The 24,559-nt window shown below is 38.4% G+C and overlaps 1 pseudogene; it reads right to left on the bottom strand.

The window, feature by feature from the left end:
• Positions 1-9,141: 9,141 nt before the first annotated feature.
• LOC113897122 overlaps positions 9,142-24,559 on the bottom strand; it is a 40,555-nt pseudogene continuing 25,137 nt past the window's right edge.

Here is a 24,559-nt window from a genome sequence, read left to right as displayed (position 1 = left end):
TGATCCAAGCCTAAGCCCCAACCAGTAACGCTGAAGAAGCTGAAGTTGAACAGTTCTATGAAGACCTACAAGACCTTCTAGAACTAGCACCCAAAAAAGATGTCCTTTTCATTATAGGGGACTGGAATGCAAAAGTAGGAAGTCAAGACCTGGCTGCTGCTGCTGCTGCTACTGCTAAGTCACTTCAGTCATGTCCGGCTCTGTGCAACCCCATAGACGGCAACCCACCAGGCTCCCCCGTCCCTGGGATTCTCCAGGCAAGAACACTGGAGTGGGTTGCCATTTCCTTCTCCAATGCATGAAAGTGAAAAGTGAAAGTGAAGTCGTTCAGTTGTGTCCGACTCTTAGCGACCCCATGGACTGCAGCCTACCAGGCTCCACTGTCCATGGGATTTTCCAGGCAAGAGTCTGGAGTGGGTTGCCATTGCCTTCTCCAAGACACCTGGAGTAACAGGCAAATTTGGCCTTGGAGTATGGAATGAAGCAGGGCAAAGGCTAATAGAGTTTTGCCAAGAGAATGCACTGGTCATAGCAAACACCCTCTTCCAACAACACAAGAGAAGACTCTACACATGGACATCACCAGATGGTCAACACTGAAATCAGACTGAATATATTCTTTGCAGCCAAATATGGAGAAGCTCTATTCAGTCAGCAAAAACAAGACTGCGAGCTGACTGTGGCTCAGATCATGAACTCCTTATTGCCAAATTTAGACTTAAACTGAAGAAAGTAGGGAAAACCACTAGACCATTCAGGTATGACCTAAATCAAATCGCTTATGATTATACAGTGGAAGTGAGAAATAGATTTAAGGGACTAGATCTGATAGACAGAATGCCTGATGATCTATGGACAGAGGTTCGTGACATTGTATAGGAGACAGGGATCAAGATCATCCCCATGGAAAAGAAATGCAAAAAAGCAAAATGGCTGCCTGAAGAGGCCTTACAAATAGCTGTGAAAGGAAGAGAAGTGAAAAGCAAACGAGAAAAGGACAGATATAAACATCTGAATGCAGAGTTCCAAAGAATAGCAAGGAGAGATAAGAAAGCCTTGGAAAACTCAGCAGTGGCCACAGGACTGGAAAAGGTCAGTTTTTATTCCAATCCTAAAGAAAGGCAATGCCAAAGAATGCTCAAACTACCACACACTTGCACTCATCTCACACACTAGTAAAGTAATGCTCAAAATTCTCCAAGCCAGGCTTCAGCAATATGTGAACCGTGAACTTCCAGATGTGCAAGCTGGTTTTAGAAAAGGCAGAGGAACCAGAGATCAAATTGCCAACATCCATTGGATTATAGAAAAAGCAAGAGAGTTCCAGAAAAACATCTACTTCTGCTTTATTGACTATGCCAAAGCCTTTGACTGTGTGGCTCACAATAAACTGTGGAAAATTCTGAAAGGAGATGGGCATACCAGACCACCTGACCTGCCTCTTGAGAAACTTATATGCAGGTCAGGAAGCAACAGTTAGAACTGGACATGGAACAGACTGATTCCAAATAGGAAAAGGAGTATGTCAAAGCTGTATATTGTCACCCTGCTTATTTAACTTCTATGCAGAGTACATCATGAGAAACCCTGGGCTGGAAGAAGCACAAGCTGGAATCAAGATTGCTGGGAGAAATATCAATAACCTCAGATATGCAGATGACACCACCCTTATGGCACAAAGTGAAGAGAAACTAAAGAGCCTCTTGATCAAAGTGAAAGAGGAGAGTGAAAAAGTTGGCCTAAAGGTCCACATTCAGAAAACGAAGATAATGGCATCTGGTCCCATCACTTCATGGGAAATAGATGGGGAAACAGTGGAAACAGTGTCAGATTTTATTTTTCTGGGCTCCAAAATCACTGTAGATGGTGATTGTAGCCATGAAATTAAAAGACGCTTACTCCTTAGAAGGAAAGTTATGACCAACCTAGACAGCATATTCAAAAGCAGAGGCATTACTTTGTCAGCAAAGGTCCATCTAGTCAAGGCTATGATTTTTCCAGTGGTCATGTATGGATGTGAGAGTTGGACTGTGAAGAAAGCTAAGCACTGAAGACTTGATGCTTTTGAACTGTGGTGTTGGAGAAGACTCTTGAGAGTCCCTTGGACTGCAAGGAGATCCAACCAGTCCATTCTAAAGGAGATCAGTCCTGGGTGTTCATTGGAAGGACTGATGCTAAAGCTGAAACTCCAGTACTTTGGCTACCTCATGCGAAGAGTTGGCTCATTGGAAAAGACTCTGATGCTGGGAGGGATTGGGGGCAGGAGGAGAAGGGGACGACAGAGGATGAGATGGCTGGATGGCATCACCAACTCGATGGACATGAGTTTGTGTAAACTTCGGGAGTTGGTGATGGACAGGGAGGCCTGGCATGCTGCAATTCATGGGGTCACAAAGAGTTGGACACAACTGAGCGACTGAACTGAACTGAACTGGGGAGAAATTAGAGAATTTAAATGTAGGAATATATAAATGTTTTTATAAATTTTGGTGCAAGTTTTCTTTCTTGAAAAACACTTGGGACCACACACATTCTCTTTCACTCACATCATGCAGTGGATGGTTTCTAGTCTGACCTGATCATATTCATGGTGTTACCAAAAGCCCCAAGGGGCTGTAGCTATTAATACAAGAAAGGCACAGAGTTATAAGTATCCATATGTACTTGTGTGCAGTGGCAAAAAATTTGCCTGCCAATACAGGAGACACAGGTTCAATCCCCAGGTTGGGAAGGTCCCCAGGAGGAGATGGCAACCCGCTCTGGTATTCTTGCCTGGGAAAATTCCATGGCCAGAGGAGCTTGGCAGGCTACAGTCCATGGGGTTGCAAAGAGTTGTGCACAAGTGAGTAACTGAGCATGCACATGCATGTAGCAGGATATCTAATTTCTTTACTCTTTTTTACTTCATATATAATGACTTTAAAGATCTTACTCATCTTGGATTGCCACTGATATCCATGTGTTATCAATTGCTGGCTCTCATAATGAATTCTGCATGTAGGTTTCCAGATGATTAAAGAGGTTTATGTTAATTTTGTTGCTGTTCAGTCACTATGTCATTTCCAATACTTTACAATCCCATGGACTGAAGCATTCCAGGCTCCTCTGTCCTTCACTATCTCCCAGAATTTGCTCAAATTCACGTCCATTGAGTCAGTGATGCTATCTAACCATCTCATCCTCTGCCACCCACTTCTCCTTTTGCCTTCAGATTTCCCAGCATCAGGATCTTTTTCAATGAGTCTGTTCTTTGCATCAAGTAGCCAAAGTATTGGAGCTTCAGCTTCAGTGTCAGTCCTTCCAATGAATATCAGGGTTGATTTTCTTTAGGATTTCTGGTTTGATCTCCTTGAAGTCCAAGAGACTCTCAAGAGCCTTCTCCAGCACCAAAATTTGAAAGCATAAACTTAAGTTATTCAATTAATTTATTTCAATATAAGATTGTGGTACAGTGTTGCTTCTAATTATATTTTTATAAAATAAATGACTTTTCCCAGATAAACATATATAGTTAAAAATAGCTCATTGTTACATATTAAATGACAAAGAAAAGCTATTTCCATTTTGCTTTTAAACTTTCTTTCCCCCATTTTAGTCCTATCCATGTGTCTAAAATTGCATAAACTGCAAACACAAATTTTCCAAAAGTGCAATAGTACACTAATTATGCCTTAGGAGCAGAGTCAAAGTGGAAATTAGCATTTTACAATACAATGTGTTAAAATAAATGAATCATTTGCTAACTGTTGAAAAAAACAACAAAACAAGAGGCTCGATAAACACAATTCCTTAAAGAAAATACCAGATAAACAGATAGCAAGATTCCTATTGTGTTCCTGTCATCCCCACTATTATTGCATACACAGAAGATTTGATAGTTTCTTACAGAAAAAAATGTAAGAATAGTTTCAATTTGACACACTGTCACGTGGATAATACAAACAATTTAAAAAGCTTTTACAAACAAGGACAGGCCATCCAATTTGTTTATTCGAAGAATAATGCTGAATTTATGTGTACTTGGAAAAGAAAGATGAAGTCCTAATTTTAATCCTCCAGGTCTGTGAGTTGTTTACTTTCTCCATTTCCATTGCGACATCCTGGTCAAGATGGCCATTATCTAGATGGCCTTAGGTTGTTATCCCTAAGTGCTCTCTGCATTTCAAGTAGATCCCGGATAATGCTCTCATTTCCTGCTTGTATTTCAAGCCCTTTATAATGCAATTCCCCTTAAACCTTCAGTCTAAAGTAGCTTTTCACTGTCTATTTTATGTCCCTTATATGCCTTAGCTCATTAACAAATTCAATTAAAGAAGCACACAGTGCTGGGTACTATACTGAAAAAGTTTTAGTTGCTATCTTTTTTTCCTCCTAACATTTTATTAAGGTCTGAACTGTATCTCCTCCCTAAATTCTTATGTTGAAGTCTCAACCCCTAGTACCTCAGAATGTAACTGCATTTGGAGTTAAGATCTTTAAGGGTATAATTAAGCTAAAATGAGGCTATTAGGATGAGGCTTTAATCGAAGATAACTGTTGTCCTTAACAAGGAAAAGCAGTGACACAGGGATGTGTGGGCATAGACCAAAGCAACATGAGGACAGCCCATCTACAGACTCAAGAAACAGCCTTCAGGAGGAACCAATCCTGCCAGCGCCTTGTTCTTAGACCTCCAGCCTCCAGAACTGTGAGAAAACAAATGTCTGTTGTTAAAGCCATTCAGACTGTGGTATTAATATTTTATTTTGGCAGCAGCCCTTGCAAACTAATACACATGTATATTTAGTAGGTTATCAAAAGGAAGTGATAACATTGCAAAAATACCAATTTGCCCTGAAGTTAAATTCATAATCCAGAAAACAGAGAGCCAATATAAAAATGGATTTTGAAGACATCCCCTCTTTACATGCTTTCCCCCGTCCCTCCAAATCTAGCACAGCTCATCTATTATCCCATGAAATGTTCTCTACTGCTCTGGGCAACTTTAACTCCCTTCTCTGGACCTCTTGAGTACCTAGTTCCAAGTCCAGCGGAAAGAAATATATTCAACATCAGAACTTTGTTCTTATTCTGACCCCGATGTTGAAAACTAATATCAGTATATTTGTCTATTGAAGCTGGCACAGAGGGAAGGAAGACAGAAGCCCCTTGCCTGCTTGCTCCATCTACCAGTGCTCATTCATTCCCTTCTCCATTGCTCACAGTGACACTTGGGACACCAGCTCATGAGACATGGGTTTAAAACCCTTGCATCGCATTACACTTCATTATCTTAAAATATCCTCATAAGATAAGAGCCCTCATATGAGGAGGCAGGCTACACCATACACTTAAAAAACCACAACACTAGGATGACATACAACGAACTGAACTGAGCTTAGAGGGATGAATTTTATTAATAAACTGCTTGCTAAGTGAATTTGAAGCCCCACATTTTTCTAAATTAAACAACAAAACTTCCATCTGGTCTGAGAATCTAAGAACAGGAACTACCCATGGAACGGGGCTCTGCTCGAAGTTGGTATGGTTTTGGCTTCATGACTAATCCATACGTGGGTGTCAGGTCAAGCTTGACCACGGGGCATTTCTTCAGTGTGAGCTGCTGCAGAACTGTGGTGATGAAAACGAATACTTCATTTCATGCAACCTCTTCTCTGAGACACTTCTGGATTCCCATTCCAAAAATGAAGATTTTCTCAATAAGATTTTTATTCAGTTCCCTGTTTTCATTCAGAAATCTCTCAGGTCTAAGTAAATTGGGATTATCCCAAATAGTTCTGTATAAAATAGACAAAAATAAACATTTTTTAAGAATTTGTTTTATCACTTTTGCTTTTGTTGCCAACTTCTCCATAATAATTTTGCTTTGGATAAAGTCTTTCATGCAAGTTCAGAACAACGTATATAAAGTTACATATGCATATCTGTGTGTGTGTGTGTGTGTGCACGCGTGGGTATGCTGCTTCCCAGCTGGTGCAGCAGTAAAGAATCTGCCGGCCAGTGCAGGAGATGTGGATTCAACCCTTGGGTCAGGAAGATCCCCCTGGAAAAGAAAATGGCAGCCCACTCCAATATTCTTACCTGGAAAATTCCATGGACAGAGAACCTGGCAGGCTACAGTCCAGGGGTTGAAAAGAGTTAGACATGATTGAGTATGCAACTGTATATGTATATAGTTATGGAGGTATGTAATTAGATAATTATTGTGGATATGTATGTCATTATTTCCTTTAATATGTTGACAGATTTAGTTATAAAACTTAGTACAATTATACCTGTTTTTCACAAAAATGGTTTCTGGTTCATTAAATAGTGAATAAAATACATGAAACGTATTTTAATTTTTTATTATTTTAAATGAATAATTCCACAAAAGTCTCAATAGAATATTACAAAATTGTGGTTAAATAAACGGTAATAAATATTTTAATCTCCTTGGCTTTAAGCAAAAGGGACAGGAAGGATTAGACTATTGAGGCCACACCCCTCACCCTGGTGTTCTTTCACTGTGTTTAGGAAATAACCTTCACACATCATCACAGAGAGGAGCCAGGTCTCCTGAAAGCAACTCTGATTGAGGGGGTTGCCCACATTTGGTTCTCTCTCCTCCTTCCACCTTTTGTTACAAGCACTGCATCAGGCTCATCCACGACTGAGAGTGTGTTACCTCCATCCTTAGCCATACATCAGAGACTCACCTGACTTCATGAAGAACTGGGTCTCTTTGTCTATAGATGTCACCCTCTTCCTAGGAGAAAAATTTGTTTTCTCTGCACCGGAGGTCATAGACCTGGAGGATTACAAATGATATTCAGTCCTCCAACAAACTTCGTTTTGCTCTCATAATATTTTAAAAGTAATTCATTGCTGCTAACATTTAAAAATCAGAAGATTCCACAAGAAAATCTCCATTTCCAAGTTTTTGTTTATAACTAAAAGAGCTGATAACACTGCGACAGTGTCCTGCTCACCAATAGTTTACTGGGTTGGATAGATACAACAGATGACCTCTCCCCACTGCTTCAACATACAATCACTTTTCATATTTTCCATTGTTCAGTGCGTGCTTGAACTTGTGACCTTTTGAATAATTTCCCCATAATATCAAGTCTTGAATTACATACTCATTTAACTTAAACAAGTGCCTTCTTACAAAGAGTATTTCTTTATTAGCACCTGTGTTAACTGAGCTTGTTTGCTCATTACTCAATAGTCAATATAATCACAAGTTCTTAGGATACTAGAACACTTGAGATACTTAGGGTTGTACTAACAGAAAATAAATACCATTCAGTTTACACTGACTGTATTTCTTTTTACAGTAGGTTTAAAAATGTTTAGGTTTATCCAGCGTAATCACTAGGTGGAGAAGAGATGTATCAATCTCTCTGACAATAAGCTTTCCAGTGGGACAGACTATACAGTGTATCCCACCATTTTGCTGGTTACAGAGATCGTGAAGGTGCTGTTAGGAGCACAGGATAATAATTTCCCTCCCTAAAAGCCTAGCATCTAAGCCATCAGTCAGATGAGGTCTTGGATAAAGAGGGAGAAGCTATACAGAGTACTGTACATATGGCTAGCTGAGTGTATAAGAATGCAGTCTTGGGAATTCCCTGTTGGTCCAATGGTTAGGACTAGGTGCTTTTGCTGCTGGGGCCCAGGTTGGACCCTCAGTAGGGGAACTAAGATCTGGCAAGCCATGTGGTATAGCCAAGGAAACCAAAAAAAGAGAAAAGAATGCAGTCTTTATCAGTTTGCTGGAAACATCAAGCCCTTGCTACATGGAGCATATAATTTCCATCAAACCAGATTTGCATATTAAATAGGATTTGCACTGGATGTGAATCCTGCTTCTGTTACCTGCTGAAAATGTGATCTTAAGGAATTTGCTCGATTGGGCTGAAAGTTTCCTCATCAGTAAAACTGGGATTATGATAGCACCACTATGTAGGATTACTCTTGAGGTCAGAGTAGATATGTCTGAGCTTTTTGTACCCAGTACACAGTTGTTGTTTTAGCTGCTAAGTCATGTCTGATTCCCTGCAACCCCATGGACTGTAGCCTGTCAGGCTCCTCTGTCCATGAGGTTCTCAGGCAAGAATACTGGAGTGGGATGGCTGCCATTTCTTTCTCCAGGGGATCTTCCAGACCCGGGGATCAAACCCCTGTCTCCCAGGTTGGCAGGGGGATTCGTTACCACTGAGCCACTAGGGAAGCCCCCAGAACACAGCAGGGGTCTCTAAATATTAGTTGTACTCTTCCTTATTCCCACCACGGCCATCACCACCCATCAGTCTCATTTTTCACTGCCTGAGGTACTTTCAGCTCAGCCTGCCCTTCTGTAATTGATACAGGCAAGCCTCTAGCTGCATTTTCTTCACAAATATTTAGAGTGCCTACTATGTGCCAGGCACTGACCTAGGTGCTTAGGTTGAGGAAAAAGCAAATAAACAAAGAGAGAGACAGAGAGAGAGAAAAAACAAACCCCTGCTTAGTGGCTTATACTCCAATGGGGAATTTCAGGCTGCTTTTCAAATATGGGCTGTTCTTACCCATGTAGAGGGTGAGCCCATGAAGCCCTTGGCTCACATCTCTCCCTGTGAGCCCACTTTTGAAATTCAATTTACTCTGAATGAATTTGTATTAAGATTTCATCCTTCCCATTATCTGTGAGGAAAGAAAACTGAATTTCTTTCCAACTTCTTTCAAGGGAAACAGAGGGGATGAAGTTTGGTTAAGAAGAATGAAAACTTTTCCCAAATTAATAAAGAGCAAACAAAGAACTAAGCAAATTGTATCTCAAGAAATAAATGGTGACTTCAGTTCAATTCAGTTCAGTCGCTCAGTCATGTCCGACTCTTTGTGACCCCATGAACCACAGCACACCAGGCATCCCTGTCCATCACCAACTCCCAGAGTCCACCCAAACCCATGTCCCTTGAGTCAGTGATGCTATCCAACCATCTCATCCTCTGTCCTCATCCCCTTCTCCTCCTGTCTGCAATCTTTCCCAGCATCAGGGTCTTTTCCAATGAGTCAGCTCTTCGCATGAGATAGCCAAAGTAATGGAGTTTCAGCTTCAACATCGTTCTTCTAATGAACAACCAGGACTGATCTCCTTTAGGATGGACTGGTTGGATCTCCTTGCAGTCCAAGGGACTCTCAAGAGTCTTCTCCAACACCACAGTTCAAAAGCAAATGGTGACTTACTCATCATGATTTACTTGATACATATTAATAAAGGTGCATGTTTTCCTGGGTATGAAATAGCCATTCAGAGTAGTGTCTGCTGTAGTACTATAAGAAAGAGAAATACAGCATTATAACACATCCTGCAAACTCAAATAACCCATCACTAAGCTGCCTCCCGCACTGCATGGACTATTTTTATTAATGCTATTTTTTACTGTAATAATGATATAACATCTTTGTAAATCTCTATTCATTCATAAATTGATATATTTTTTCTGAGCTCCGTGCTTAGTCGCTCAATTGTGTCTGACTCTTTGTGACCCTTTGGACTGTAGCCCACCAGGCTCCTCTGTCCATGGTATTTCCCAGGCAGGATTACTGGAGTGGGTTGCCGTTTCCTTCCGCAGGGGATCTTCCCAACCTAGGGACTGAATTTGTGTCTCCTGTGTCTCCAGTATTGCAGGTGGATTCTTTACCACTGAGCCATTAAAGTTATTTTTTACTGTAATAACGACATGACATCTCTATAAATCTCCATTCATTCCTTAATTGATGTATCTTCTACCTATTGTCAAATTACTAATATATTCTTTATTTTGTATTTGTTAGACATATTGAGCATTTAATACACTGAGGGCATTGCTATGAGCTAAAATTTCCAGAAAATCATCACAGTATTTCTATGACAGAGCTGGTCATAAGTAGACATGCAATTACAACCAGAAACTTTTAAGGAAATTATAAAGAATTTTCTGTGTATACAGCATGTTTTTGTCTTTTACTAATAGATTAAAAAAATATACATCAGTTAGTACTTGATAGAAGTATCTAGGAATTGGAATGGAATTGGAACTAGGAAATCTGAATTCTAGATATTTTTCTAAGTGAGATGTTGGGCAAATCTCATATCTACTCTATGATTTCATTTCCTAGTTGTGAAATGATACTAGTTGTACCTGGAGGATCTAACTTGCACCTGGAGGATCTAAGTTGCTTCTAGAACAAGTATTTTATTTTTCTAGTTCCATACTCAGACTTCTTTATGCATACTGTACACCTTTCTCCTTTATACTTCTGTGATTATGCATGGCTTAGATTGTCATGTTATATTTCCATATGGTACTTCCTAACTTCCAAAATGGCCCTCACTCTCAGTGACATTTCAATGTGATAAGTTTGAGAACGGTCACTGGACACAATTGTCTTAGCCACATCTGGGTTCTCTTCTGATTACCCAACCTGTAGAGGAGGTATATCTCATCTATAGTTATTAATGGACTAAGCTGAAGAGCCAGTTTCATACTTCCCAGGAAGACTGCAGTCGTCCAACTTCACCAGAGTATGAGTGGAGAAGTATGTCTAATCCAGGTGAAAACTATGACTAAGCCTCCTTAGTTTAGATCTCAGCCAAACTGTGCAAACTAGTTCTGTTAATTTAGAAAGTTAATATTTGAAAGTCTCTTTGACCTTTCATCTTGTAGTTGGTATTGAACTTTGGCAAATAATATGGATATTACTCATTGGGTGTCCTCAAAACCCAACAAAGGATAAGACCAAAAAAAGGGATGGACCTATTTGTTGGAAGGATTACCTGTTCCTATGTAGCCACTTGCCTTTCTCAGTACATTCCTGTCACTCCCTCTGTGGATTCAGCTGCTCAAATTCTAATCCATATAAAAAAGCACATGTTCCTACTCTTTGGAAACCTAGCATGTAAAATTTGATTTCACTAATATGAAAATATGAATGATTATATATTCTAAAGGAGGACTTAATATATTAATGCATTCATTGTACAGTTTCTCTTTCTGTATATATGTTTCCAAAACTTCCCATATAAAAGTGCCTTTCTATATAACTTTTAAAAGAGTGTATATCCAATAAATACTTATTAAGGTACTGTTTAACCTTCATGTGTGTGTACATATGGTACAAGTAATAGCAAAAATTTCATCCCCTTTATCTAAGATTGTTTTGCTTCAATCTATTTCATTTTAACTTATTTTCTGCTTTTTGATCTCTTGTCCTTTTAGTTGGAAAATTGTAAATATCCAAGTATAGAATGGATTAGTCCCAAATGATATATATAAAATGCCTTTTATTAATATGTTTGTGCTAAAATTCTTGGGTCATATCACACTACTCTCATTGGCCAATGCATCTGATCTTTTTGGTTTATATATTACTTCATTTTTTCACTTTTAATAATATAATGAATACCTATTTTCTAAAATATGTTTCTCCTTATTAGTGAGGTCCTCAGATGTGTTTTCAGGATCCCAAAGTATATGATCACTTTCATTTCACCCCAAATGCCTCCGGTAAATTTGTTGTCTGTTCCTTATTCCTTAGTAAAGCTTGTAGATTGTATTCTTTTATGTAGTACCCAAAGTCACCCTACAGAAGCCTTTGAGACAGAAGAGCTGCATCTTTAAATGTAGGACCTTTTTGAGGGGCTTCCCTGATGGCTCAGATGGTAAAGAATATGCCTGTAATGCAGGAGACTTGGATTTGATCCCTTAGTCAGGAAGATCTCCTGGAGAAGGAAATGGCAACCCACACCCATATTCTTGCCTGAAGAATTCCATGAACAGAGGAGCCTGGTGGGCTATAGTCCATAGGGTCGCAAAGAGTCAGACATTGCTCAGTAGCTAACACTTCACTTTTTTATTAACTTAAGTTAAAGATGAAATCTGCTTCAACCAGAAAGGGGATCTGAAGGAAAGAGATCACTGTGAATAGGTAGCATCACGTGAAATATGGAGAGCAAACTGGAGAGGCAAAATTCAGGGGACTGAGCGGCTAACTGTCTGGGTTTGACTGCTCAGCTAGTGGTCTTCCCCTTTGAGGTCCCTGGGCTGAGGCCACTGCATTCTGCTGTGCCAATTACCACACGCGGTGAGAGACATTCCCATACTTTCACTATTTAAAGATGGGAAGAGAAAAAACACTGAGAGTTTAATTTTTTTTATCTTAACTATATGGAATGGAAACAGTTTGAACTACTAGAACTTGAGTTGTTTACATACATATTTAATAAAGCCTATCTACTTAGCCTATACTGGCATGCCTTTGGGAGCTGGAGAGTCTGGCATAAAGTTTAGTAAACTTTCAAATACCTATAAATGTATACTCTGTTCAGTCTATTTGTGGCAACACTAGATTCCTCCATCTATTGTCTAGCAAAATTCTTAGCTATTGAAAATGAAGCCATATCACATTAGCAGGTGGCTAAGGCTGCTCATGGGGGTAAGTTAAGTGAGCCTGTATAATACTTAATAGCCAAATACAAATTATGGTTAGATTATCCATTGCTCCAAATTTCAATATTCTTCCCTCCCCTTAATTAGTAAATATATGATGAAAGTTAATGGCATCATAATTTAGTTATGGGAAACATTCACATAATTTCCCTTGCTCTAGTTTAAATTTCATTAAAGAGTTTCAAAATAAAATAAAATATTAAAATAATATTAACATAATATAGATTTTTAAGAACTTCCTTCATTCATTCTAATGCTTTAGATTCCACACTCCTCCCACACCGCTTTGGGACCAGTTGTTGTCCCAAAGGAGAAGCATATCCTTACCAATGAGGAATAGTAAAAGGGAGAAAGGAGGTATGCCTGAATATTTCATTTATAAAAGCTTCTGTGTAGGGTAAAATTTTCCTGTTTTCAAACCTGGGTGATTTCATCCCAGTGTTTCCATCTGAGGGGAAAAAAAAAAGATTTTTAAAATTTTAATTTAAAATGAAAATATACTCATAAAAATTATATTTTTCATCTGAAAGCATGTTACTAATTTCTTCTTGAATTTTGACTTGAATTTCCGGATAGTATATCAAATAAAGAAAGCTCCAATATATACATGTTGATATTATTTCAAACCCTGAAAATAAAGAGAAAGTGTATCTTAGAAAAAGGTATTAGCAAAATCAGATCTTCAATTTACTTTGTATTTGAATACTAAGAATCTAAGGAAAATAATCTACATATGACTGCTCATTAACAATTATAAGTAGTTGCCAATTATTAATAATTGTTAACGAGCAGTCATATGTAGATTATTTTCCTTGGATTCTTAGTATTCAAATACAAAGTAAATTGAAGATCTGATTTTGCTATAATTATTATTTACAAATACAATTGTATTTGTAATTTGTATTTATAAATGTAATTATAAGTTGTATTTGCAAATACAATTATTATACATTAAGGTTTATTTCAAAATATAGGCTTAATATCTTGCCCATTAAAATAGCCACTATCAATAAAACAGAAAACAGCATATGTTGGTGAGAATATAGAAAAAATGGAACTCTAATGTATTGATGGTAGAAATGTAAAATGATGAAATCGCTATGGAAAACAATATGAAGAGCTCTCAAAATACTTAAAAAAGAATTACGATGTGACTGATCAACCTCACTTCTCAAAATACACTCAACACAGTTGAAAATATGGACTTAAAAAGATCTGTAAAACTATGTTCATGGTAGCATTATTCACAATAGTCAAGAGATGGAAACAATCCACACATCGATTGACAGACAAATGGATAAATAAAGTGTGGTATATACATGCAATAGAACATTTTGCAGCCTTAAAAAGAAGGAGATGGTGCCACTTGCTATGATACGGATGAACCTCAAGGACATTATGCTAAATGAAACAACTTAGTCACAAAAGGAAAATACTGTGTGATTCTTCATATGAGGTACTGTCATCAAAATCATAAAAACAGATTAGAAAAGTAGTTGCCTAGGGTTGGCAGGAGAGGGGAGGGTAAATTGGGGTTTAATGGGCATAGAATTTTAGTTTTAAAAGATGAAAAAGTTCTACAAATCTGTTGCACAACAATGTGAATGTACATGACGCTACTGAATTGTACACATAACAATATTTAGGATAGTAAATTTCATCTAAGGGGCTTGCAACCACAGTAAAAGATAAAATTAAAACTTGTAATGTACAGATATTACTATAAGGCCAATTAAAACATTGGAAATAGCTCACTACAAAATAAACCATTGTTATAATGGCTATGATCTAGATATACTAATAATGTCTTAAATCATAAATAGCTATTGAATGCTTATTCTGCTCTATGCTCATTTCACTGAGGACAGAACTGTGCCTCGAGGACCTTATGGACCTTGCTTAAGGTGACTCAGCTCAGAAGAGACAGGTGGGATGTAAACTAGGACTTACCTGGCTTCAAGGCCATAAGTTTGTATAAGTGCATAATGGAAGGTTGAGTACATTCAATTTTTTGAAATACTAACTTTTAGTGTAGTTATTTTATTTTAAAAATTCATTCTTTAAACACGGTGTCTTCACTTTTGATATCATCTATACATTGGTAAGATGCTTTTCATTTATTATGAAAATTAAAGCTAAAAGGTCTATATAAAACTTCATCTTTTCTCAAGGATGACTTCACATCAAAGAATGCGATCAGTTTTCTTGAAAACCTACAGTCAGAAATATCACATTAAACAGTTTTTCTAGACTGTTCTAATTGTAAATTCAATTCAGTGATGACCTAACGTTTCAGATTGCAAAGACTTAGTCTGCAGTGTACAAGACCAGGGTTCGATTCCTGGGTTGGGAAGATCCCCTGGAGAAAAGAAATGGCTATCTCCTCCAGTATTCTCGCCTGGAAAATTCCATGGACAGAGGGGCCTGGCAGGCTACAGTTCATGGGGTCGCAAAAAGTTGGACATGACTGAGTGACTAACACTATTGCCAACATTAAAAATGTTATTTGCATTTTCTACTAAATCTTACAAAATCTAGTAGCAAAAATGAATGGTTAAATTAATATAACATTTAAGGTTTTCATGATGATGATGACAACAATAACAGTGATAATTCCAAATAGTGATCACTTGATTGCCCTGTCATTGGAAATGGGGGCTGTAATTAGTCTCACTCTAGAGATGAGAAACATGCAGCACAGAGGTGGTTAAATATTTTACCAGGACCACACAAGAGACAAAGTGAGTCTCTAATTCAAATTTGTGGTTTCACTGCACTGGGACTTCAGAATTTGTTTGTTCTCTAAACAACCTTGCATCACAACATGTGCAAGAAATATGCCCAAATTTAGCATCAGAGCAAAGAGAACTCCTTCCCAAACATCTTTTCTCAAGACCTGGTTTTACATCTTTTGAACAGGGCAATCTCTTGCAGTGAGCCAGTAGATTTCAACAGTTCTTATGCCATAAAATTTCTAACATGACTTCATAGTGCAAGGAATTATCCTGAAAATAAATTGCCCAAATGGATTTGCCAACAATGGTGTCTATAGTATCGTACAGCATGGTACGAGAACATGGAATTCTATTCAGAATATATTGTCTCCATTTGCTATTAAAAGAAAACAAAACAAGTCATGAATGCTGCATAAAAGACACTGATTTTGCACACTGTAGAGCCATGAACATTATATCCAAGACCTAGGACTATTTGGATAAATATCAGGATTCAGATTTTGATCATCATGAACTTTTTTTTTTATATCAAGGCTTAAGCAACCTATTATTTATTTTGGCATGAGGAAAAATAATAGAAACAAACAAATGCCTCTGTTTGCAAAGGAAATTCAGGAACACAAATATGTAGATCCTAGGAAAAAAGTGAATTAAATTGCCAATAACTACAGCATAAAGAAGAAAGGAGAATACAAATCTGAAGAATATTCCACCTAAAATGAAACTGTTAAAACATCTTTAGAATTTTGCTGTTGTTGCTGTTATACTAAGGGAATTTGCTTTCTACAGTCTAGTATCTTACAAGAACTATAAGAAATTTGATAGTGTCAGCACAAATAATAAACAATCTATAATAGGGATAGAAGAGAGCTTTTTTAAAAAAAGATTTTTTGATGTGGACCATATTAAAGCCTTTACTGAATTTGTTACAATATTATATCACAAGGCATGTGGGATCTTAGTTCTTCAACCAGACAACCGGACTACCAGGGAAGTCCCTAGAACAGAGTTTCATTTGAGCTAAACTGAGGACTGTAGCCCAGGAGACAGATTCAAGAAGCACTTGAATTGTGTTTCCCCAGAATTAAAATGGGGAAAGTTTGTATAGGAAAAAACTGCAAAGTTACATAAGGTGTCTGTCAAGAATTATGGCTGGAGTTGGCAAGAAGTAAGTGTGGTTGTTAAGCAAGGATTGCCTAAGGTCCGAAATAGTTGCTTAGTTACAAGGAGAAACCTTCAAACCATAAGTTTGTAGCTGGCAGCTACTAGCAGATATTGTTTTGAAAATGGCTAGTGTTGTCCTTGAGTTTGATATATCACAGAAAATTCAAGTTCTCAGTGATGCAGAAAGGTGTCTGAAACTATGTCCACAATGACCGTCCAGCTCCATTACAGATTCCTGAACCACAGTTTTATATTTTGTCAGAACAAAGAACAAGCATCAAACATGAGAGGGGTACATCCTTCAAGGTTTCAGTGAGTCAGCATGACATGGTGTCTGAGAAGGAAATTTCATCTTCGAAGGAGTGCTAGAATTGGTATCATAGGAAGAGGATGATATATTATCCCTATCTTCAAAGTGAATAAGTCTTTTCAGTCATGTTTAAATCTTTGCAACTCTATGGACTGTATGTAGCCCACCAGGCTCCTTTGTCATGGGATTCCCCATGCAAAAATACTTGAATGGGTCGCTATGCCTCCTCCCAAGGGATCTTCCCAACCCAGGGATGGAACCTGCGTCTCTTAGGTCTCCTGCATTCAAAGGTGGTTTGTTTACTGTTGAGTCACCTGGGAAGCCCTGTCCAAATTTGAGCACAAAGCTGAAGCCAAATCATGTGCCCACCATGATAACTTCCCCAGACCTCAATACCTGAAAATTGCTTTCATCAATAGGTAAAAATGGTTTAAGAAGAAGAAGAAAAAAAAAAGCTGAAGTGTTAAGAATGATAGTGGTGTGATAGCCATATAAATTATCTTCCTGAAAAGGATATTGACAATCTGTATGAAAAACTCAAGAATCCTTTTATTATGTGACCCAGAAATTCTGTTCATAACATAAGAGTACTATGAAAAAGGAGACAAAATTGATACACAAAGATGGTCATCTTAGCATTGGCAAGATATTCAATATCTGCATTACTGAGACACTGACTTGTAAAATGTGGGGAGGGTACAGACCATGGCATACTATGCAGTTGTTAGAAGCAGCGAATTAGAAATACACCTAACAACCATGATTGGATCTTAAAAATATAGGGTTTCATGAAAAAGGTTAGAAAGGAGATGCAAATAACAATGTAATTTACATATATTAAAGTTCATGATAAATATAAGAAGATACACTAGTACATGAAAATATCAAGCCCATTTTATAAGAATACATAAGACAAAAAAACAGTACTTAAACAGATTAAGAATAAATGTCAATGGGTTGGGAAAGGGACTGGGAGTGGGATGTAGTTAATGTAAGAGTAGTAAATGGCCAATATCAAAAGAGGGAAATACTTTATAGCAGAAAACAGAAAATTGTGATTAACTGTCATTCACCTTAAATACTGATAAATAGTCATACATACCAGCTCCAACGAGGTCACTCACAGTGCTTATAATTTCATCATCATTTAAGATGGTTATTTTGGCGACAGCATATTTGTTGTGGCATGCATTAATCAGAGCATCAGTGATATCTTGGATATGGTCCTGAGGACACAAACCTTAACATGATTATTCATCGCTTCTTACATTTTACAGCACATACGACTCTCATGCAGGAAGAGCCATATTACCATGTAACTTGAAATGAACCCAATTAACTTAGGAATGTAAAGAATATAAGTAGATCATTTTAAATCTTGCAACTAATTTTGCTTGTCAGTGGTAATGATCAATCATAAAAGAGTGTAGTGAAGAAAACCAAGTTACCAAACTCAATTTTCTTCTTAAAAGTTTTTTTTTTCAATCAATAAAGAGTATGCCTATGTCTAGAAGCACACTTAGAAAAATTAGAGGTTAACTTATAGAGAAAATGCTAAGCAATAAATATAAAGGTTTTCAAACCTATTGTAAGAATTTTACTATAATCACCAGGCAGAAGGAGGTGGTATTGGGATAGGTTAGGGAGTAGGAAAAAAATTTTATGAATTTCACAAACTGTTTTATTTACAGTATCTGATCTAGAATTCCAGGCTGGTACCTTGATACAGATTGTTTTCTGCCCATTCCTTTTAATCAGATGGGACTTAAGTCCACACTCTCTTCATTTGTTCAATTATCTACTTTTTCATGTTTCCCCCCAATGCTTTACTCTCAGGAAATAGTTCCCTAACAACTAGGATTTTTTCTAGTGTTTACATAATTCGAGAGAGAAATTTTCTTTTTTGTGGACCATCAAATTGGGCCAAAACATTTCAATGGCCTCACAAAAAGGTTTGCTTCTGTCATCTGGAAAACGTTTCTACATGTGTTATGATCTCAAAGTTCGTTTCTCCATCGGAAAGAAACTCAAGAAGAATATGAGACTAAACTGGAAGCTTCCTATAGGACATTCCTTATAATTATTCAAAGAACTTTCTGAAAAAGCTATGCTGATACTTTTAAGACCTCATAGTTTCAGAGATAAAATTAGAGAAACAAAATTATTGGGTCATTTCTTCAGGAAACCCATTTACATGTTGATCATCATTCATTAGCCAAGGACAGATTCATATTTCAAGTATGAGCCTTATCTCCACAGTAAGGAAATTCTGAGATTTCAAAAAGTTCCAAGTTCTTTTTTGGGTCCCTACATGAGAACTAAGTAATACTGCCCTATAATCTCTCTGACTGGACTTCACATATATTAATGGTTTGGGTGAGGTTCATTATGGAAAAACTACATCACATCGAAAAAGCAAGAGAGTTTCAGAAAAATCGATTTCTGCTTTATTGACTATGTCAAAACCTTTGACTGTGTGGATCACAATAAACTGTGGAAAATTCTGAAAGAGATGGGAATACCAAACCACCTGACCTGCCTCTTGAGAAACCTCTATGCAGGTCAGGAAGCAACAGTTAGAACTGGACATGGAACAACAGACTGGTTCCAAATAAGAAAAGGAGTACGTCAAGGCTGTATATTGTCACCCTGCTTATTTAACTTCTATGCAGAGTACATCATGAGAAACGCTGGGCTGGAAGAAGCACAAACTGGAATCAAGATTGCTGGGAGAAATATCAATAACCTCAGATATGCAGATGACACCACCCTTATGGCAGAAAGTGAAGACCTAAAAAGCCTCTTGATGAAAGTGAAAGTGAAGAGTGAAAAAGTTGGCTTAAAGCTCAACATTCAGAAAACGAAGATCATGGCATCCAGTCCCACCACTTCATGGGAATTAGATGGGGAAACAGTGGAAACAGTGTCAGACTTTTTTGGGGGGGCTCCAAAATCACTGCAGATGGTGACTGCAGTCATGAAATTAAAAGATGCTTACTCCTTGGAAGAAAAGTTATGACCAACCTAGATAGCATATTGAAGAGCAGAGACATTACTTTGCCAACAAAGGTCCGTCTAGTCAAGGCTATGGTTTTTCCAGTGGTCATGTATGGATGTGAGAGTTGGACTGTGAAGAAAGCTGAGCACCGAGGAATTGATGCTTTTAAACTGTGGTGTTGGAGAAGACTCTTGAGAGTCCCTTGGACTGCAAGGAGATCCAACCAGTCCATTCTAAAGGAGATCAGTCCTGGGTGTTCCTTGGAAGGAATGATGCTAAAGCTGAAACTCCAGTATTTTGGCCACCTCATGCGAAGAGTTGGCTCATTGGAAAAGACTCTGATGCTGGGAGGGATTGGGGGTAGGAGGAGAAGGGGATGACAGAGGATGAGATGGCTGGATGGCATCACTGACTCGATAGACGAGAGTCTGAGTGAACTCCGGGAGTTGGTGATGGACAGGGAGGCCTGGCGTGCTGCGATTCACGGGGTCACAAAGGGTTGGACACGACTGAGTGACTGACCTGAACTGAACTGAACAGTAAAAGAACCAGGGTAGTACATACAACTGTCTGAGTTCTCAATGCATTCACCACTTATTTTTCTCCTCACCAAATCCCTTGTCCCGTCATGCATTTAAACCCTTACCTTATCATGTTGTAAGATGATCTCGTATATGTAGAGCAATAAACATGCCTGATAGAGAATAAATAGAGAGAATAGTAATAAATAGTAGAGAATAAGTGCCTGATTCCGGGCATGATAAAACTCCTGGGGAGCATTTATAATTCGCAAAGGAAGGTATCGGAAATATGGTATGAAATCAGCAGGATTTGCAGCACTGGAGGCTTTGAGTAAGTCATGATCTGTTTTAACAATTCTAAGAAACTCCTCATCACTGTGGTCATATATCTTGCCAAAGCAAAGGGTACAGACAACATTGGCCTTGGCACAGGTAATAGCACCTCTAGGTTCAAAGCTGCCACTCCTGGAAGTCAATCCTGTAAAACTTTGACCAGCTCAGAGACTTCCTCGATGACATGTTTCTCAAGTAAGCAAGACCAGGTGGAGGATTTTGTTTCTGCTTTAGGAAATGTTCGTAAAGCATGGGAAGCAATTTTCTTATGAAGTGTCCAATTCTCCCCATAACTGAAGACGTAAGACTCTTTCATTGTGCCAGGAAAGAAAATGTTAAACGTGAGGTCAGGCTGCAAAATGCTCTCCATTTCTGAGTAGCACTTCTTTCACCATTTCCATCCCATTCACCACGAGGACAGGCACCATGCCAAGTTTGATGAGAAAGACATCTCCATATTTCTTCCTCATTTCCATGAATGTAAGGTAAAGATGGTCTCCAAGCTGAAGAAGATTTTCCACGATGGGGAGGGACCATGGGCCAGGAGGAAACACTCCTTCCTTCCTTTGTTTCCTAGTTCTCTTACAAAAACAAAAACCATCACCAAAATTATGCGAGAAGTGGTCACCTCTCCAGAAGTGACTGCCATGCCGAATATCATTTTCAGGTATAAAACACCTAAAATAGAAAAATTTAACCATCATTTTTGCTATTCTAAGCACAGACTAAGTAGTCTTTCTCCATGTAAACATTTAGGAGAAAAGTACAGACTCTTTATATTTAGATGAAAACTATTATTAAACAATGCACCAACAGGGTAAAATTAAATTCTTGTAAAATTCACTGTATGTCTATCTCAATTCTATTATTTGCGTGATCTAACCATCAGACTAAATCCTTTCATGTCAGTTGTTGATATCATAGACAGAAGAGGATAACTCACTGTAGGAAGCAGCCTGGTGGGTGGCAAATGGATTGAGGCTACAGAACCTGATTTCATACTCATTAGCTGGGGGAATCTTCATCCTGTCACTTAATCTAAGTGCTTCCCAGTTGTCTCACCTGTGTTCTACTTAACAAAAATTAGTCATACATTTTCTCAACAAATATTTATTAAACACCCCAATGTCAGGCACTGAAAAATACAAAACAAAATTTCACAGATTAATGAGGAAACTAGAAGAACAAAAATGAGATTACAAAGTAATAAGTGCTATAAAAAACTGTGTATAGTGTCATCTGTCATTGTGTGAGGATGAAATGCAATCATCATTAAAAAGTACTTGGTTAGGGCTTCCCAACTGGCTCAGGAGTAAGAGTCTATTGGCCAATGCAGGAGACATGGGTTTGATCTCTGATCTGGGAAGATCCCACGTGCAGCAAAGCAACTAAACACTAATGCTACAACTATTGAGCCTGGGCTCTAGAGGCTGGGAGCCACGCTCAGCCTACATGCCAAAACTCCTGAAGCCTGGGTGCCTAGAGTCCATGCTCCACAACAAAAGAAGCTACCACAGTGAGCAGCCAGAGCACTGCAAGGAAGGGTAGCCCTCACTCCCTGCAGCTAGAGAAAAGCCCATGCAGCAACAAAGACCCAGCATGGCCAAAAATAAATAAACAAAATTATTATTATTTTTAAAAGTACTTGGTGAATTACAAGCCATTTAGTAGAAATCTAATTGGCTGTCTGCCTAGTCTATTCTTAAACTCCTCAGCCTGCTTCTAAAAGTGACTTTCTGAAGCAATTCTGCTGGTTTGAAACCTGTCCGTACAGTCACAGATGGTTGATCCAAGGATAAGCCTTCAGTCCAAGATGAACCTTAGGAATATGGAACTGGGACTATGAAGGTTCATCTTCTCATTGGGCAGCTAGGTCTATAAGACATAAATCTGAAAGTAAAACCTGGGGACATTTTACCTGCCAGGAGGACCTAAGAAACCGTGAGAAAAATAAATGAAGTAAAAAGGAAAAGAAATAAAAGGTAGAGAGTGGTCTCATGACTTTGTATTCACTGTTTTAGCATCTTCATGAGATTTTGTCCTCAGACTGAATTCTTTTCCGTTTAAACTAGCTAAAACTGGTTTCTGTTACCAAGAGGGTCATACCTCTCTTCCCTGCAAAATAGTTTAATAGACATGAAGAATATTTTTGTTAGTTATTGCATTTTTAAGATTTTATCTATTTATCTGCCTGCACTGGGCCCTCACTGCAGGACCCAGCTTTCTCTAGCTGCTGCGAATGGGGGCTACTCTTCCTTGCAGTGCTCAGGCTTCTCATTGTGGAGGCTTCTCTTGTTGCAGAGCACCGACTCCAGACACCTGGGCTATGGTAGCTGCAGCACGCAGGCTCGCTGGTTGCAGTGGGTGGCTCTAGGCTGTGAGTGCTTCAGGACTTGTGGTCATGGGCTTTGTTCCTTCACGGCATACGCAATCTTCCCAGACAAGGGTTCAAATTGAACCCATGTCCTCTGCATTGGCAGGCAGAGTTCTATCCACTCTGCCACAAGGGAAGTCCAGCTATTGTGTTTTATAGTAACTACAGAGAGAATACAAAACTTTCTCTCCCTTGAAAGAATATAACTGAATTTCACACTTGGCAAATTAGTTCTTGAGACAAATAACATTGGTGGGCAGTATACTCATTGGCCAGTGAAAACATTCAGTTCTTTTCGGGTTTTTGAGTACACCAGCACTCGATTTCATGTATATATCTATGTAATACATAGATACATATACACACTGAGAGGCATCCTTGCTAGCAGCAATGAATTTGTTTTCCAGTTCAGAAGAAAATGATAGCGTGGTAAAAAGCACTACACTTACATTCCACTTAAAAAAAAGGCACCAAGGACCAAAGAAATGTGTATCTTAACTCTCCCACGCTGAATATGCAAGAAAAACCTTGTTACCTATCTTATTTGATTGTTTCACCTTCCCAAGTTCACAGATAAAATGTGGCTGATTACACTCACTCGGTTGGCATTGTTTCCTAAGGAATAAACTTTGGGGTTGAAAGTTAAAGATCAACTTCTTTTCATGGGGAAAAAAAAATGTGCAGTTAAACTAACAAGAAAAACTTGAGTCCCTAATCAATGCAACAGCTGCAATTTGCAAACCTTTCTTTTTCTCTCAGTTCAGGAAGAAAACAGTGAGAATGTCACCATGCTGCGGCTTTGCAGCGTGCTGATTTTGTGAAAATTCTCCTGCTTCTGTGACCATTTATCCCCTTACTAGGTGCCAGATCCAGAACTAAGCACTAATCCACACTGTCTTTCAAAACTCATACCTCTGTGAGGTAATGTATCATCCTGTTACAGAAAGGCTTCACAAGATAAAAAAAATCATTTTCTTCATTTATTTCCCATTAAAAAATACATTTACTTATTTATTTGGCTGTGCCAGGTCTTAATTGTGATGGGAAACCTTTAACTGTGGCCTGGTGATCTTTTTTTCTATTATTGTTTTCAGTTGAAGAGTCCAAACTCTTAGCTGCGGCATATGGGATCTAGTTCCCCAACTGAGGACCTTGTAGAGTCTTAGCCACTGGACCACCAGGGAAGTCCCTATTTCCCATGTTTTTTAAGCTTAATATCAAATCACCAATTACTTGGAGCACTTGCTTTTTCACAAAAGTCAAAAAAGTCCATTTCTCTTAGGCATTCACCAATACTAATTTGTATATTGACAACAGTCCTTTTATCGGTGTTTTCAAAGCGGACTAAGTAGATGAGAATGGGTGTGGTTAGAATTAAGTGTGATTTGACTCCCACAGAGATGACTGGGTTGCCCTGCCTCCCTCGCTCGCTATTTAGCTGTGGGAACTCCGTTAAATTATAGTCTATTTTGGTCTCAGTTTTCTCATCTGTAAAATGGTCCCTTCAGACTAGAGGACCTTGAAGGCCAGCTGCAGCCTTCAGTAATCAAAGTTAGAAGGAAACGCTGGACAGAAGCCTGAGTGTGATGTCCAGGGTTAATTGCCAGAGTTCCCAGAGCAGTCAACGGTTCATCAACAAATGTCAGTAACTGTGTGACTGTCTTGG

The sequence above is a fragment of the Bos indicus x Bos taurus genome, chromosome 8 (genome assembly GCF_003369695.1).
Source record: "Bos indicus x Bos taurus breed Angus x Brahman F1 hybrid chromosome 8, Bos_hybrid_MaternalHap_v2.0, whole genome shotgun sequence".
In the NCBI taxonomy this organism is placed as follows: Eukaryota; Metazoa; Chordata; class Mammalia; order Artiodactyla; family Bovidae; genus Bos; species Bos indicus x Bos taurus.
The sequence above is the reverse complement of the archived record's forward strand: the minus strand, read 5'-3'. Positions and strand labels throughout refer to the sequence as shown.